Source organism: Capsicum annuum, chromosome 4, assembly GCF_002878395.1.
Source record: "Capsicum annuum cultivar UCD-10X-F1 chromosome 4, UCD10Xv1.1, whole genome shotgun sequence".
Classification (NCBI taxonomy): domain Eukaryota; kingdom Viridiplantae; phylum Streptophyta; class Magnoliopsida; order Solanales; family Solanaceae; genus Capsicum; species Capsicum annuum.
Window position 1 is genome coordinate 94,272,703 of NC_061114.1, and position 17,056 is coordinate 94,289,758.

At 35.6% G+C, this 17,056-nt stretch overlaps 1 non-coding gene across 1 annotated transcript; it reads right to left on the reverse strand.

Annotated features, from left to right (window-relative positions):
- Positions 1-4,674: 4,674 nt before the first annotated feature.
- LOC124898298 lies at positions 4,675-4,780 on the reverse strand. Its single transcript, XR_007055273.1, has one exon. It is a non-coding gene; the product is annotated as a small nucleolar RNA R71 (small nucleolar RNA).
- Between the last annotated feature and the right edge of the window lie 12,276 nt (positions 4,781-17,056).

Genomic DNA, 17,056 nt, shown 5'->3' on the forward strand with positions numbered 1-17,056 from the left:
GAAGGCATCTAAAATGCGAGTAGGCCAAGAGTTAGAGAAGTTTCATAGCTCTAGACTCTATAGCCTAAAATAAAACACAAGAAATAAAAACATTCCTAAATGGCTTGTATCTCCCCTTTATAAGTATGGCGCGCTACACATCCATAAAAGGGACTCTACTCGACACGGCTTTATGAAAACCCAACGACCTGAACCATTCTCTGATACCAAACTTGTTATAACCCAAACCTACGCCTAGCCGTGATGGGTATCTCAAGCCTATCATGGATTGGAGACCACCCCTTTAGCCAAACCTTAAGATCACAATAATAATAATAAAGAGTAAGCCAATAAAGATAGTAATAAAAAGATAAATAAGTTCAATGACAGTTCTAAGATTCAAAACTAACAACCTAACCCACACTAGTCCACAAAAGCCTCTAAAACCAGAAATACCAACTTAGTCAAGACATACCCTCAATAATAACCAAAAGGAATCCAACAAAATACAAAATATAGTAATAACACTAGTGAAATAAGCGGTCCTTCTATAAAATGGAAGCTCACCACTTAACTGTAAATCCATAATAGTTCTCAGCCACCTAACACTGCACAAAAGCAACATAAATCCCTGTAGACCCTACATTATGAAATGATGTAGCATTCAGGGATGGTCAGTGGGTTGAGCACTGGCATGTATTTCAGGAAATAAGGATAAAATAATGCAATTACTAAAATTCAATCATAAACCATATGCACCACATTCATATACATATATATAGGATGCCAGAATAGGGACAAGGGTTATGACCTGAGAGTTTAAGGATTTAACCTAAACTATATAGCTCAATCCATCCTAAATGCACCTATGGGCTATATAGGTTGAACTCTCCCTACTGAAAGGGCCCAGTGCGTGTTAGTTGCACAAACCGAGGAAAAATCAAGGGAAAGCTAAGACATTAAGGCACTAGCCATCCTAATATATATATATATATATATATATATATATATAAAGTGTGTAATAAGAACACGATTATATTGACTCCCAACGCGGAAAAATGTAGTTTCTAGTATTTGTCCCCTAGGACTTACACCTTTATGATGAGTTACACAATTCCATTCAAGCCCAAATTAAAATAATTTGTACATAAACAAATCTATTAGCCTAGGAGTCATTCATTAAGTCATTTAATACTTGGTATTGTCATACCAGTATGCTTGCAAGCGAAATTAATTAAGTCAAACTAATCTTCATGACCAAAATTGACTCCTATGTTCCATTTAAGAATCCAATCCATGACCACCAAGGTCATTCAAAACCATTTTTATATCCAATTATCCATTAATCTAATGTAATGGATTCAAAAACAAGTTAAACCATGCAATTAACTATATTCAAAACCAAGTTTACAAAGTTGGTTGAGGTCAATGCTATTATAGAGACAAAATTCCATCAATTTTGGGAAACCAATGTCCCCCATTCTAAACGTTTAAGTAATCCACTAATTCAGTCTCCAAAACATCAATTTAAAGCATGAATCATCAATTCAAAACATAGGACAAGTAATTCAATCAGTAACAATCAAAACCCCTTAACCCAATTTCAAACCTACAATTTAAACCACATGAATATCCAATCAAGTAAGGCCAAAATATAAAATTACAAGTCAGGGATAAGCAGCATGCCTAAAATATAAAAGGAATTGAAGACAATTCAAAGTTTGGAGCTTGGATAATGAATTCTCTATAAAAATCCTTGAATTCTCTTAGGATTTGAGTATAAGAGAGAATTAATGATTTTGATCCTTGAAAACTAAATGAAAGGGGTCATCCCAGTATTTATTAGTCGTACAAGGGGTGAAAAGACAGAAATCCCCTTACCCCAAGTGAAAAAAACAAAAATTAGATAAAATTAAAACAACAGTATGGCATGACATTATCGCAGAGATTAGCCTCCAGCCACCTAATATCGTAGAGGCTAACCTCTGTAGCTCGCCAATATCACTGAGGCCCACTGCCTCAGGTCCCAAAATGACCCTGAACTCCTAAAAAATCCAAAACTTCCCCAAATTACACTTTTAACATCTCTAAACATAATTCAAGTCAAAAATTGACATTACACATGTAGGAGGATCAAAAATAAAATGATTGAAATTTGTGGGATCTTACAACCAACATATGGCTACACCCCTCACCTAGTAGGTAATGTAAGCAACTTAATACGACTCAAATGATCTAAGGTTATAAAACTTCTCCTAGCAATCAATCAAGAACTCATAGGTATCCTCGCCCACAACACCACTAAACTTTGGTAGTCCCAAGTGCGTAAATTTCTCAAACCCCTTCTGATCATCAGAAGCCATAATAAGACCCAAAGTAATAGGTGACATAGTAAATCTAGCAGGCTATGATCCTACCTGAGAAGGTAACATAAATAAAGGTTGGACCCCTAGACTCAGAATACCATACTTGGATGCTGGCACACAAAGAAGAATAAGACTCAGAGCTATGGAATACCATAAGTAGATGTCTATACCAATGAAGGAACAATAATAGAAATAAGAGAAGCACCATAAGTAGACTTTGGATCAGATAGAGGTACAACACTTGAGCTGGGGAAATACCAAGTACAATTAAAAGTACACCCTCCAAACAAGTTAGTAAATGAATTAATAAACCCTCTAATATTGGGGTGGATAAACCATGTGGGACCTAATTAGGACCCATATATCTGGCATCCTCAACCTCGAACTTAGGGGATATTGATAAGTGGAAAAATTGCTACTTATTTACATACAAATTTGTGCACACTATAGTAAATTAATTATGTACATGAGGCAAATTCTCCATTTGAATGCAGTAATATCCAGTTTTAGGTAATCTTGTAAGAAATCTAATAAAAATTAATTGAGATAAAAGTAGAAAAGAAGGAAAGTGGGCAAGAAGAGCAAAAGTTGATGATCCAATAACTCTCGAGTGCTACAATTGAAACCTGAGGGTCGTGATCACGGTCAATCAAAAAAAGTCAGTATATGGTGATCACATAAAGATGCCATACGATCACAAAATTGCGATTGCAACCAGGAGATTATGATTGCGATGGGCTAGGAAATTTGAAGGGTAGATTTGGACTTTCATAGAGCTGAGTCCTAAAATATAAAAGGCTAAACCATTAATATTTTTCATCATCTTTCTAATAATTTCTCAGTTTTGGGGTGAGAAACACTTAGTGTGAAGTGAGAAAACAATTATTGGTACAATTGCAAGGGAGATTTGGTTGCAACTGAAAGTTGAAGTTTGGATTTATTCTTGCTTAGCTTTTCAATAGATACATTTAATGCTAACTTAGGTATATTTCTTTACTTAATTTCATGAGTAGCTAAATTTATATCTTGGAGTTATTCTTAATTAGGTGGTGAATAATGTGTGAGTGTTAATTGTTAGTCCAAATAATTAGTTATTAGTTTGAGTTTTGATTTTATCTCCTAGTTGAATTAAGGACTAGGAGTGAAAACCCTAATTGCCTAAGGATCCCACATCATCCTTGAAAGAGGGCTGTATGTAAGGGATAATTATGAACAACAAATTAAATTATCTTCTTTTGTAGCATTATCTTAGAAATAAAGATGTTATATGGATTAGATATGTTTATAAGCATTATCTTATAAATACAGATACCAGTTTGAGGTAATAGATTGGTTAACTTAGCATGCTCATGAGGTGTTCAAAAGAATCCATGAGTAAAATTTTAGTGTTTTATTAAAAGATTAGCACTAAGACCCTAAATCCAGCCTACCTAAAATCCTTAGCTAACAATTGGACTAACTATTGATTATCCATACATGAACACCACCTAAGAAAATATAATCTCAAGGTTATTCTCTAATGGGTAGTATCTATCAATTGCTTCAAGCTCTCACTAGTGTTTTTGACAATTGCATTTCACAAAGTTTCCATTCAAATCCCCATATTTACTCTTATGTATTATTTAGATTTCACATTACGAGTTAACTCCTAGTTATCTCTTAACACACATAGATATTGAAAGCTATTTTACACTCTTTGAGGATTCGACAATGACTCTTGTTTGGTATATATTGATAATATCCGCCTTATATCAAATTGATGGTTGAAGTTGAGCATTATATAAAATGGCATCATTGTGGGGGAGTGAAATATAGTTTTCACTTGTGTGGTGTTGTAAGTAACTTTGGTTTACCCATGGTATTTAGTTTATTTTATTTGTTTTTTTCCTTTGATTTAGGATACTATAATAGCCTCCACATCATAAAGAGCCAACATGGGACCAATGCAGACTCATTGTATGGACATATTGAGGTTATAGATTAACTTGGTGATGTGGGACATGCTAGTGCCATTAACATTTCACTAGCCGCGGGAAATGGAATTTTTCATGTCACCAGTGTGATGCTCTATTTTCTTTAAATAAAGGGTTTATTTGGGGGTGAATCATATAAAGATACAATCTCTATTTAAAGAATTTCATTGAAGTTTGCTCTCCATTTGATATTACCTATATTTCTCAAGAGTCTATTCGGTTGCAACTTTTCCCATTCTCTTTAACGAGAGAAGTGATATTATGGTTGAGGTTTCTACCCATTAGGTCTATTACATCTTGGGTTGATCTTATTGAAGTCTTCTTAAATCGGCATTTCCCTCCTTCTATAATGATTCAATTAATGAATAAAATCACAAATTTTCATTAACTTAGTGGTTAGCCCTTGTATGATGTGTGGGAAAGATTTATTGATATGATCATGCAATGTCCAAACCATGAAGTTTTAAAAAAGATGCTTATCCAAATATTTTATTGGGCATTAGACCAAATGAATAAAATTATGGTTGACAATACATCTAGAGGGTCTCTTGTCAAGTTACCCTATAAAGTTGTGTCGAATGTATTGAACCAAGTAACAATTCTTACTAGAGGGCGGCATACAAGAGATATTAAGGTGTCCATGGGGGCTCTCTCTGTACCTTTTGTGTGTCATGATCAAAGAAAAAGGGATGAAGAAAGAGGTGGAAATATGACCAAGGTAATGACATGACTTGACCTTCTTACTAAACACATGATGAAGACTCCTCTTGAGGCAATCAATGTCATTACTTCCAAAGGTACTCGGTATACGAAGATGAGAAAAATAAGGAACTTGATGAAGAAGTAAGATTTTTTTCAAATCATGTGGGGGGGTACCCACCTTACCTATCAAAGAAGAGGTGGGAATCAAGGTTGAAACTTTCAATAAAGGCACATAAATGAAGATGTTTTGGCTCAAATTTTAATGAGAGTTTAAGGGATCGATAAGATAGCAAAATGAGAAGTGATTTCTCTAAATTAAACTAAATAGTGACCTCCCATTTGAGCTCCATCAAGCAATTAGAGGAATAAGTGGACCAAATAATGGCATAACTCAATGTTAGTCATAAAAAAGGACAACCTAGTGACGTGGTGGTCAATCCAAATAATAATGCTCACATCGAGGCTATTTTGACTAGGAGTGATCAATCTCTTGGTTAGAAGGTTGTTGATCTTGGCAAAATATCCAATGATAAGACAAGTTATGGGCAAGAAAATAAGAAAAAGAAGTGGTTGGATAATCCAAATAATAGTGACGTGATTGGTGAGCCACCAAAGGTTATACAATCCAGGAGTGAGAGAGAAGAGCCTCTTAGAGTGGTAAAGGGTGATAATTCAAAAGTGAATGAACTTTAAATTTTCCCGTTAACACCAATTAAAATTCCTTTCCCATTCCCAAAAAGTCTTTAAAAAGATGATAATGCCAAGTTCATGAATGTCATTGAGAAATTTAGCAATCTATCTGTCAATATTCCATTGATAGAAGCTTTGCAAGAAATGTCGGGGTATGTAAAATTCATGAAAAACTTGGTCTCCAAAAAGCGAGTTGTGGAGTGAAAAATTATAGAGGTGACTTATAATTATGGTGTGATCATGTCTAGCACAACTATGTTGAAGAAAAAATACCCGGGTTCATTCACCATCCCATGCACCATCGGATGTTCAAATTTTCTAAACTGTTGTATGACCTTGGGGAAAGCATCAACTTGATGCCGTTTGTTATGTTCCGTAAGTTGGCTCAGGGTAATTCTAAGCCTATACCTATGAGGCTTTTGATGGCCTATTTCTCAATCAATATAACCATTGGGGTGTTATATGATGCTCTGGTGAAAGTTGACTAATTTATCTTTTCAGCTGATTTTATTGTCCTCAATTGTGCGATTGATCATAAAGTCCCTATCATTCTTGTTAGACCCTTTTTAGCCACTGAAAGGGAATTGATGTGAAATATGGTGAAATAAAATTTTGGGTAAATGATGAGGAGGCAACATTCAATGTATGTAAGGCCATGAAGCAATCTATGGACTTGCAAGTGATCTCGGTGATTAATGTCATTGATGATGAAGTGATGAACATAATTGATATGGATCCTATGAAGGACTCTTTAGTAGGTGTACTGTAGAACTTTAGGAGTGAAGAAATTAAAGGGTATGATGAGGGTGTTGCTTTATTGACGAGTCTTGGATCTTTCACCAAGAACCCGGCCAAATTGGATATCCACTTAAAGAATTGGAAAAACCCACCAGCTAAGCCATCGATTATTGAACCTCCCTAACATGAGTTAAAACTATTGCCCTCTCACCTCTGGTATGTATTATTGGGTTATAACAATACATTGCAAATCATTGTCATGGGTGACCACGAGCCGTTCCATGTAGATGCCTTAAAAGCTATAGTGAAGAAGTTCATATGTGCAATTGGATGGACTATAGTGGACATTATAGGCATAGTTCCCAAAATTTGTTCCCACAAAATCAAGTTAGAACAAAATTATGTCAAAATTTTGAATCATCAAAGGAGACTCAACCCACTAATGAAAGAGGTGGTAAAAAAAGAGATCATAAAGTAGCTTGATGCGGGAGTCCTTTATCCAATTTCAAATAGCACATGGGTGAGTTCGATGTAATATGTCCCAAAATGGTGGTATTACAATAGTACAAATGACTGTAACGCCCCAAAAATGGGTCTCGATACATCACACGGTGCTTAAAACTATGAGAGGCGTAAATCTAACCCTGTCTACCTTCTACTAAGTATGAATCTCATAATAGAGAAATATAGAAATAAAAATCATACTAAATACATAAATATGTCTGAACTAACTGAGAATATCTAAATATAATCTCTGGAAAATACTAACTCAATAGTCTGAATAACCAATACTGAATAATGTGAATCATATCTAGAAGTTTGACAAGCTTCTACAACTAATAGCTAAAGAGTCACTAGGACAAACCCCCAGCTGACTCGAATTGTTAGAATCATCAATACTAATAAGCTAAAAAACCGAAAGACTAAGTCCCCAAACTATAAGGACTCACCAACTATTGAGATGTAGATGTAGATGCTCAAAATCACTCACGCTGCTGAAATTGAGCACCTAAACCTACATTATGAGACAATGTAGCACATAGACGTATATGTGGATCAGTCCTTTAAGAACATACTAAATATATGGGGGTGAATGCATAAGTAAAGCAATATCTCAACATTATCATAATTTGTAAAACAATGCATGCTAGATGTAGGTTACTCACATAAGATGGAATATCTGAAAGCTGCGAATCATAATCATGAGTAGCAAATCATACTTTATAAATCTAGAGAGTCATCACATTTAGTTCTAAAAACTGTACTAGTGTCTTGTCTGTAAATCATGATTTCTAAGTGTAGAAAGGACTCACTTTTATATCTGAAATCTGAAAGCTGAAGTCTGTAGCTAAAGGCTTATATAAAGCAATGTTTGGATCAAACTGTAAGCCTTTACACTTAGTTTCTCGAAGTTATTCTATTATTCAATACTCTTTTCTGTAAACTGTAGGAAAATTCACTCAAAAGTTATTTATTTACTCTTACTATTAGGGAGGTTCTTCTAACCAATATAAACTATGTGAGCTATCATGGAGTCCAACGTCTAGTTCCCTTATGGAAAAATCTCACGCTGGGGAGAGGTGTCATACTTTTGCCAGGGAGTATAACCAAATCTAAGTGCTCACATTTGTATCTGTCATCCACATAAAAATGGGAATAATCTGATAATCTGAACCTACATTGGCTTATAGTTCTAGGGCATGAGAACATACTAAACTTGGTACCAATACTACTCCCTTTAATCTGTATGCTCATTCTGTTGGAATTCGGCTTTAAAATTTAGTATAATGGTTTATTACGAAAACCAACTGTACAATTGCTAAATTAAATTGTAATCTAAAACTGTAAAGTGTATTTCATATCTAAACTGAGATCAAAAGATCAAATCTTTATCAAAAATCTAAAAAATAATCTAGTCATGGGGTACTTATAGCACAATCAATCTTGAAATAGCAATATCCCATTAGGTCATAATGACCCATAAATCAAATTCATGTTAAAACATCATAATGTAAATATTGATAATTCAACTCAAAATCTGGAATTTACTGCAATACATATGAAAATACAAAAATAGACATACAATTCAACTTCTAAATCGCTTGAAATCTCACAATCTTGCCAATAAAAATAATGGGTATGAAACCTAATTTGAAACTCATGTATATTCATACAAAATCATGTAAATTTGTAATTAAAAACTAGTTTTGGACACAAGGATAAAAGAATATCCTTGTTCATAAACCCCACATACCTTAATTGATGAAATTGATGAGAGCACTTGATTTTGGATTCCTACTTGTACTTTTAAAGATGAATTCTGGAAGTGCTTGAATTGGAAATCCCTAATCTTCAGTTATCTTGGAAGAAGAATGGAGGAAATTTAATTTCTTGGGGAGTAAGTTTTGAGCTCTAGGGTTTTCTTTGAGAGATAATTGATAAAGAGTGAGCATAGAATGCTTAGAATGAGCTTAATCCTATGTTTTACACGGTTTGGGGCTTAGGAAAAGACCAAACTACCCTTTTAAAAGTTAACTCAGAAAATTGGAAATCCCAATTTTTCCACCCACCGCAACACGCCACTATCACTATGGCTTACTAGAAATTGACAAATGAGAACTGGAAAATCAAAGCGATGCGGAGCTATCACTGTACGCCACTGAAATTCTATTTAGGTCATCACCGCGATGCACCACCATCGCGGTGAGCAACTGGAAATTGAAAATTGAGAAATGGAACTTCAACGCGACATGGGCCAATTATGGAGGTCTACTGGAAATTGACAATTGCCACTTTGGTCTTCACTGCGATGTGGTACTTGTCAAAATGCGTTACTGCTTTACTAAAAATGTATAACTTCACAACCAAGTATCTGATTGAGGTGAAATTGGTATTATTAGAAAGCTAATTTAATTTTCTACACACTGGAGGGTCTAGAACTAGAAAATTCTATATGTATCAATGGTTATTCATTTTTTAAGCTAACCCTCATTATTCTAGGAGCTAAATTAAGCTAGGAAAATGTGCGAGGTATTACATTATTTCCCCCTTGGGAATATTTTTCCTCGAATGTGACTGGCTAAACTAAAATACTGAAGAATCTTAGGATATGTGCTGACATGCACAACTAAAACAAACAGTATGACTGAAGCTAGAACATACTGAACGATTGAGCTAATCTGTGAATGCATGAGTTGATATGAAGATAACTATATAGCTGAATCTGAGACTGGAAAAGAGCTTAACTAAGGAAAATTGTTACCTTCCACTGAATCTGAGTTAGTGGAGAAAAGATGAGGATACTTGGTACGTATGTCTGCTTCTGCTTCCCAAGTAGCACCCTCAATGGCCTGATTTTTCCATAAAACTTTGACCAAGGGAACTTCTTTGTTCCTTAGTCTACGGGTCTGATGATCAAGAATCTCTACTAGAACTTCTTCGTATGAAAAGCTATTCTGAATATCTGTGCTTTCTAGAGGGACTACAATAGCTGAATCGTCCGTGCACTTCTTCAATAAGGACACATGGAACACTGGATGAACTGAGGATAAATATATGGGCAGCTCAAGATCATACACTACCTTCCCAACACGACTCAAAATCTTGCAGGGGCCTACATATCAGGGACTAAGCTTTCATTTTTCACCAAATCTCTTCACCCCATTCATGGGTGAATCTTTCAAATACATAAGGTCATCAACCTCAAACTCAAGATCTCTCCTTCTTACGTCTGCATAGGATTTCTGATGACTCTGGGTTTCTTTTAATCTCTCTCGAATTAACTAAACTTTCTCCATAGCTTTAAACACTATATCTGGTCCAATCAAAATGGCCACACCTACTTCAAACCAACCAACTGGTGATCTACATCTCCGCCCATAAAGAGCTTCAAACAAGGCCATCTAAATACTAGAATGGTAACTGTAATTGTAGAAGAACTCAATCAATGACAAATGATCGTCCTAACTGCCTTTGAAGTCAAGAACACATGCCCTCAATATATTTTCTAAAGTCTGAATGGTCCTCTCTGCCTTACCATCTATCTACGGTTGAAAAGCTAAAATAAGATGAACTTGGGTACCAAGATTTTTCTAAAAGGCTTTCCAAAGTTGAGAGGTAAATTGAGTACCCATATCTAAGATGATAGATAAAGGAACTCCATGCAATCTGACTAATTCTCTGATATACAACTTAGCATAATCTTCAGCTGTGTAGGACGTGTGAACTGGCAAGAAATATGCTGACTTAATCAATCTATCTACAATAACCCATATCGAATCATGTTGACGATGCGAAATGGGTAATCTAATCACAAAGTCCATATTCACCTCTTCCCACTTCTAAGTAAGGATACCAAACTCCTGTAACGTACCGCCAGGTCTTTGGTGCTCTACCTTAACCTATTGAAAAGTTGTGCACTTAGCAATAAACTTTGCTATATCTTTCATCATACCACTCCACCAATAGACTTCCCACAAATTGTGGTACATCTTGGTGGCTCCTGGATGAATGGAATAATGTGTACGATGAGCTTCTAACATAATTTGCTTCCTTAAATCATCAACACACAGCACACACAATCTACTTTGGTACCTCAACACGCCATATCCCCCTTGGGAGAAAACCTCTACCTTTTAGTCTTTAACTAAACCCTTCAGCTTGACCAAACTAGGATCCTTATCCTGCTTTTATTTCATTTTAGAAACTAGAGAAGATTTAGAACTACTCTGGACCCAAACATTCTCTTCATCCAAATCAACCAATCGCACACCCAATCTAGCTAACCTGTGAACTTCCCAAAATAGCTCCCTCTTATCATTCTCCATATAAGAAATACTGCCCACGGACAATCTACTAAGGGTTTCTGCCACTACATTGGCCTTGCCCGGATGATACAACACACTCTTATCATAATTCTTCAACAATTCTAAGCACCTTCTCTGTCGAAGATTTAACTCTCTCTATTTAAAGACATACTACAAAATTTTATGATTTGCAAACACATCAGCATGCACTCCGTAAAGATAGTGCCTCCAGATTTTTAAGGCAAACACAACAGCTTCTAACTAAAGGTCATGGGTAGGGTAATTCTTTTTGTGAGGCTTAATCTGCCTAGAGGCATAGGCTATGACCTTACCTCTCTTCATCAAAACACAACCCAAACTGATTCTAGAGGCATCACAATACACAACAAAACATCAGTACCATCAGGTAATGCTAAAATTGGGGCTAAAGTGAGTCGAGTCTTTAACTCCTGAAAACTCTTATCATAGGAATCTAACCACTGAAACTTGACTTTTTTCTAAGATAATCTAGACATAGGAGACACAATAAATGAAAAACCTTCAACAAAATGTCTATAGTAGTCAGCTAAACCTAAGAAACTTCTAATGTCTAAAGGAGAAATAGGTCTAGACCAGTGTCTTACTACTTTTGTCTTTTGGGGATCAACTTTAATTCCCTCACTGGAAATAATATATGACCAAGAAAAGCTACTGACCTTAGCCAAAATTCACATTTGCTGAATTTAGCGAACAACTGGTGATCTCTATGAGTTTGCAACACAATTATAAGGTGGTATGCATGATCATCCTCACTATGAGAGTAGACAAGAATATCATTGATAAAGACTATGACAAACATATCCAGATACTATTTTAATACTCTATTCATCAAGTCCATGAAAAAAGCTAGGGCATTTGTTAGCTCGAAGGACATGACGAGAAACTTAAAATGACTATAACGGGTTCTAAATGCTATTTTTGGAATATCACATTCCCTTACTCTAAGCTGATAATAGCTAGATATAAGGTCTATCTTGGAGAAGTAACTTGCACCTTGGAGTTGTCGAATAAGTCATCAATCCTAGGAAGAGGATATTTGTTTTGACTGTGACTTTATTTAGCTAACGATAGTTGATGCACATTTGCAAAGAACTATCTTTCTTAAGCACAAATAAAATGAGAGTGACCCATGAAGAGATCTGGGCCTTATGAAATCTTTATTTAAGAGATCTTTATGCTATTCTTTTAAGTCTTTAAGCTCGGTTGGGACCATATGATATGGAGGAATAGATAGGCTGAGTATCTGGAAGAAGGTCAATATCGAATTCTATTTCCCTATTGGGAGGTACCCCTGGCAAATCTTTGGGAAAAACAATAGGAAACTCATTGACTACACTGACTAACTGAACTGTTGGAGTCCCATATTTGGTGTCTTTCACTCGAACTAGATGATAAATACACCCTTTAGAAGTCAACTTTCTGACTCTAAGATAAGATATGAAATGACTTTTGGGAGACACTGAATTCCTCCGCACTCAAAGACTAGCTCATCTGGAAGCTGAAACTTCACCACTCGGGTGCGACAATCTATGGATGCATAACAGGAATGGAGCCAATCTATACAAAGAATAAGGTCAAAGTAAACCATATCTAACTCTATTAAATTGGATAACATGATTTTATGAACGACAGTGATAGGATACTTTCTATATATCTATTTGGCAACAACTGACTCACCTACTGGGGTATCAACTAAGAAGGACTCAGGGATCTTTTCTGGACCTATTTCAAAATTCACTACAAATAATGGGGTCACATAAGAGAAATTCGACCCAGGGTCTAGCAACACATAAACATGTAGATAAAAGACACGAAACATACCAATAATAACATCTAGTTAATTCTTGTACTCCTGGTAGGATTGTAAAACATAAAACTGATTCTAGCGTTAACCACCACCGATACTAGATGATGCATCTTGAGGAGGGATCGGGTGACCTAGAAGAGTTGGTGCACTAGTAGCCTGGTTATGGGGACGAACATCCCGATTTCCCTACTTAGCATATGGACACTTTTTGATTCCATGACCCAACTTAACAACACTATAACAACCTTTCTAACCCAATAAGCACTCACCAGGATGGTCCTTACCACACTTAGCACATGGAGTATAACTGGGATTTCAACTCATATTATTTTGAGTCCTAGACATAAAATTCTTACCCTACTATTCTTTTCTAGCTCTAGAAGCGGGAGCACTAGCTAAAGATACCATTGGCATAGATGAATGCTCTAAAATTATGAGTGATTGCCTCTCCATTCTTTGTCTGGCCATACTCAAACTGCCCTATTCTAGCCTTCTTATTTCCCCTCTCTCTTCCCTTTAACTTTTCTTGCTCAATCTGCTGGGCATTAATCATCAACCTAGAAAGATCCATGTCTCTAATAAGCATGGCAGTCCTACACTCCTTGACTACCAGACCAGATACTCTAGTAACAAACTTACTCATACTGGCTCTAGGGTCAGCCATAGTATTAGGGGCATATTTAGATAACTGATTGAACTTAAGGCAGTACTTCTTCAATATCATCGTGCCCTACCTCAGGTTCACAAACTCTTCTACTTTAGATTCTCTTATTTCACGTGAAAATAACCTATACAAAAAATTATCCTGAAATACCTGCCAACTCATAGGAGCTACATTCCCACATCTACCATTCTTCCACATAACTACCCAATCATACGTTATATCCTTCAATTTATAGGATGTCAACTCTATACTCTTCTCTTCAGAAACATGCATAATCTGGGTGATTTTCTTTACCTCATCTAAATAAAGTTGTGGGTCCTCACCTGCTTTTGACCCAAAAAACTCTGGTGGATTCATTCTCATGAAGTCTTGAATTCTGGCTACTGCTAAATCACCATTCTACTGAAGTGGGACTACTGTTAGATGGTTACCCTGAGCATTAGCAGTCACATCTTAGCCCAACACCTGAAAATTAACCTAAAATTCAGCATGGGATACATTCTCATTTAGAGGGTCAAAGGGCTGGGGTGGCTGGTTATCATTTTCGTGGGCGTTAGCTTAATGAGGAGTCATATTCAACTGTCACGTAAGAGAACAAATTAAAAGCAGATAGAGATACTATAAGCATGATAGATCATAAAAGAAAGAGATAATTTCTTAAGAACATCCCATAGCCTCTTACTCATAAATATTATGCGCTTTACACCTATGATCAAGACTCTATGTAACGTGACTTATCTGAATCCCTAAGACTCTTATACACCTTAGGCTCTGATACCAAGTTTGTAACGCCCCAAAAATAGGTCCAGAGATGTCACACAGTGATGAAGACTACGAGTAGCCTTAAGCTAATCCTGTCTGCCTTCTACTAAGTCTGAATCTCATAACAAGGAAATATAGAAATAAAACTCATACTAAATACAGAAATTTGACTTAGCTAACTGAGACTATCTGAATATTATATTTGAAAAATACTAGACACAAAAGTTTGAACAATCAATATTGAATAATCTGAATCATTTCTAGCAGTCTGACAAGCCTCTACTACTAATAACTGGAGAGTCACTGAGACAAACCCCCAGCTGACTCGAAATGCCTGAATCATCTATACTAATAAGCTAAAAAAATTGAAATACTAAGTCTCCAAACTATGAGGACTCACCAACTATCGAGTTGTAGATAGATATGCACGAAATCACTCATGTTGCTAGAACTGAGCACCTGAACCTACATTATGAGAAAATGTAGCACATAGACGTATATGTGGGTCAGTACTTTGAGAATGTTCTAAAAATTGTACTAGTGTTCTGTCTATAAATCATGTTGTCTAAGTGTAGAAAGGACTCACTTTTAAATCTAAAATATGAAAGCTGAAGTCTATAGCTAAAGGCTTATATAAAGTAATGTTTGGATAAAACTATGAGCTTTTACACTTAGTTTCTAAAAGTTGTTCTGATATTCTTTACTATTTTCTGTAAGCTATAGGAAAATTCACTCAAAAGCTATTTATTTACTCTTACTATTAGGGAGGTTCTTCTAACCGACAAAACCATGTGAGTTATCATGGAGTCCAACATCTAGTTCCCTTATGGAAAATCCTCACGTTAGGGAGAGGTGTCATACTCTAGCCAGGAAGTATAACCTAACCTAAGTGATCACATTTATATCTATCATCCATATAGAAATGGGAATAATCTGATAATCTGAACCTACATTGGCTTATAGTTCTGGGGCATGAGAACATACTGAACTTGGTACCAATACTACTCCCTTTAATCTGTATGCTCATTCTGTTGGAAATCCACTTTAAAATCTAGTATAATGGTTTATTAGAAAAACCAACTATATAATTGCTAAATCAAACTATAATTTGAAATTGTAAAGTGGGTTTCATGTCTAAGCTGAGATCAAAGGATCAAATCTTTATCAAAAATCTAAAAATAATTTAGTCATAGGGTGCTTATAGCACAATCAATCTTGAAATAGAATTATCCTATTAGGGCTTAATGACCTATGCATCAAATTCATGTTAAAACATCATAATGTTCATGGTTGATAATGTAAATATTGATAATTCAACTCAAAATCTAGAATTTACTGCAATACATATGAAAATATAAAAATACACATGCAATTCAACTTCTAAATCGCTTGAAATCTCACAATCTTGCAAATAACAATAATGGGTATGAATCCTAATTTGAAACTCATGTATATTCATACAAAATTATGTAAATTTGTAATTAAAAGATAATTTTGGTCACAAAGATGAAAGAATATCCTTATTCATAAACCCCACATACCTTAATTGATGAAATTGATGAGAGCACTTGATTTTGGATTCCTATTTGTACTTTTGAAGATGAACTCTTGAAGTTCTTGAATTGGGAATCTCTATGACGCGCCATTATCGTTATGAACTCTTGAAGTTATGAACTTTTATGTTTTACACGGTTTGGGACTTGGGAAAAGACCCAACTACCCTTTTAAAATTTAACTCGAAAAACTAGAAATCCCAATTTTGCCACCCACTGTGACACGCCACTATCGTGGTGGCTTACTAGAAATTGACATATGAGAATTGGAAAATTAATGTGACGTGGAGCTATCAAGGTAGGCTACTAAAATGCCAATTAGGACATCACCGCGATGCGCCACCATTGCGATAAGCTACTGGATACTAACAATTGGGAAATGGGACTTTAACGCAACACGGGCCAATCATGGAGGTCCACTGTAAATTGACAATTTCCCTTTTGGTGTTCACCGCAATGCGGTGCTTGTCAAAATGCCATACTGTTAAGAAAAAGTTAAGGTAATTGCTAATTTGCCTCCTCATATTTCTGTAAAGAATGTTAGAAACTTCCTTGGTCATTAGGATTTCTATAGACGGTTTATCAAAGATTTCCCACCCATTATGCAAGCTCCTTGAAAAACAGGTAAAATTTGAATTTGATGATGATTTCTTGAAGACATTGAATTAACTCAAGGAACTCCTTGTAGCGGCCCCTATCATTGTTTTCCTGGATTGGTCATCACCCTCTGAACTAATGTGTGATGCAAGTGGTATTATTCTAGGCACATTACTAGGCCAACAAAGAGAAAATTTGTTCCATCTAATTTACTATACAAGTAAATCATTGAATGATGCCCAATGCAACTACATGGTTACAGATCAAGAGTTGCTTGCAGTGTTCTATGCTTTTGAAAATTTTAGAGCTTACTGGTTGGGTACAAAAGTTATTGTGCATATGGAGAATTCATCCCTTATATACCTCATAGCAAAGAAAGAA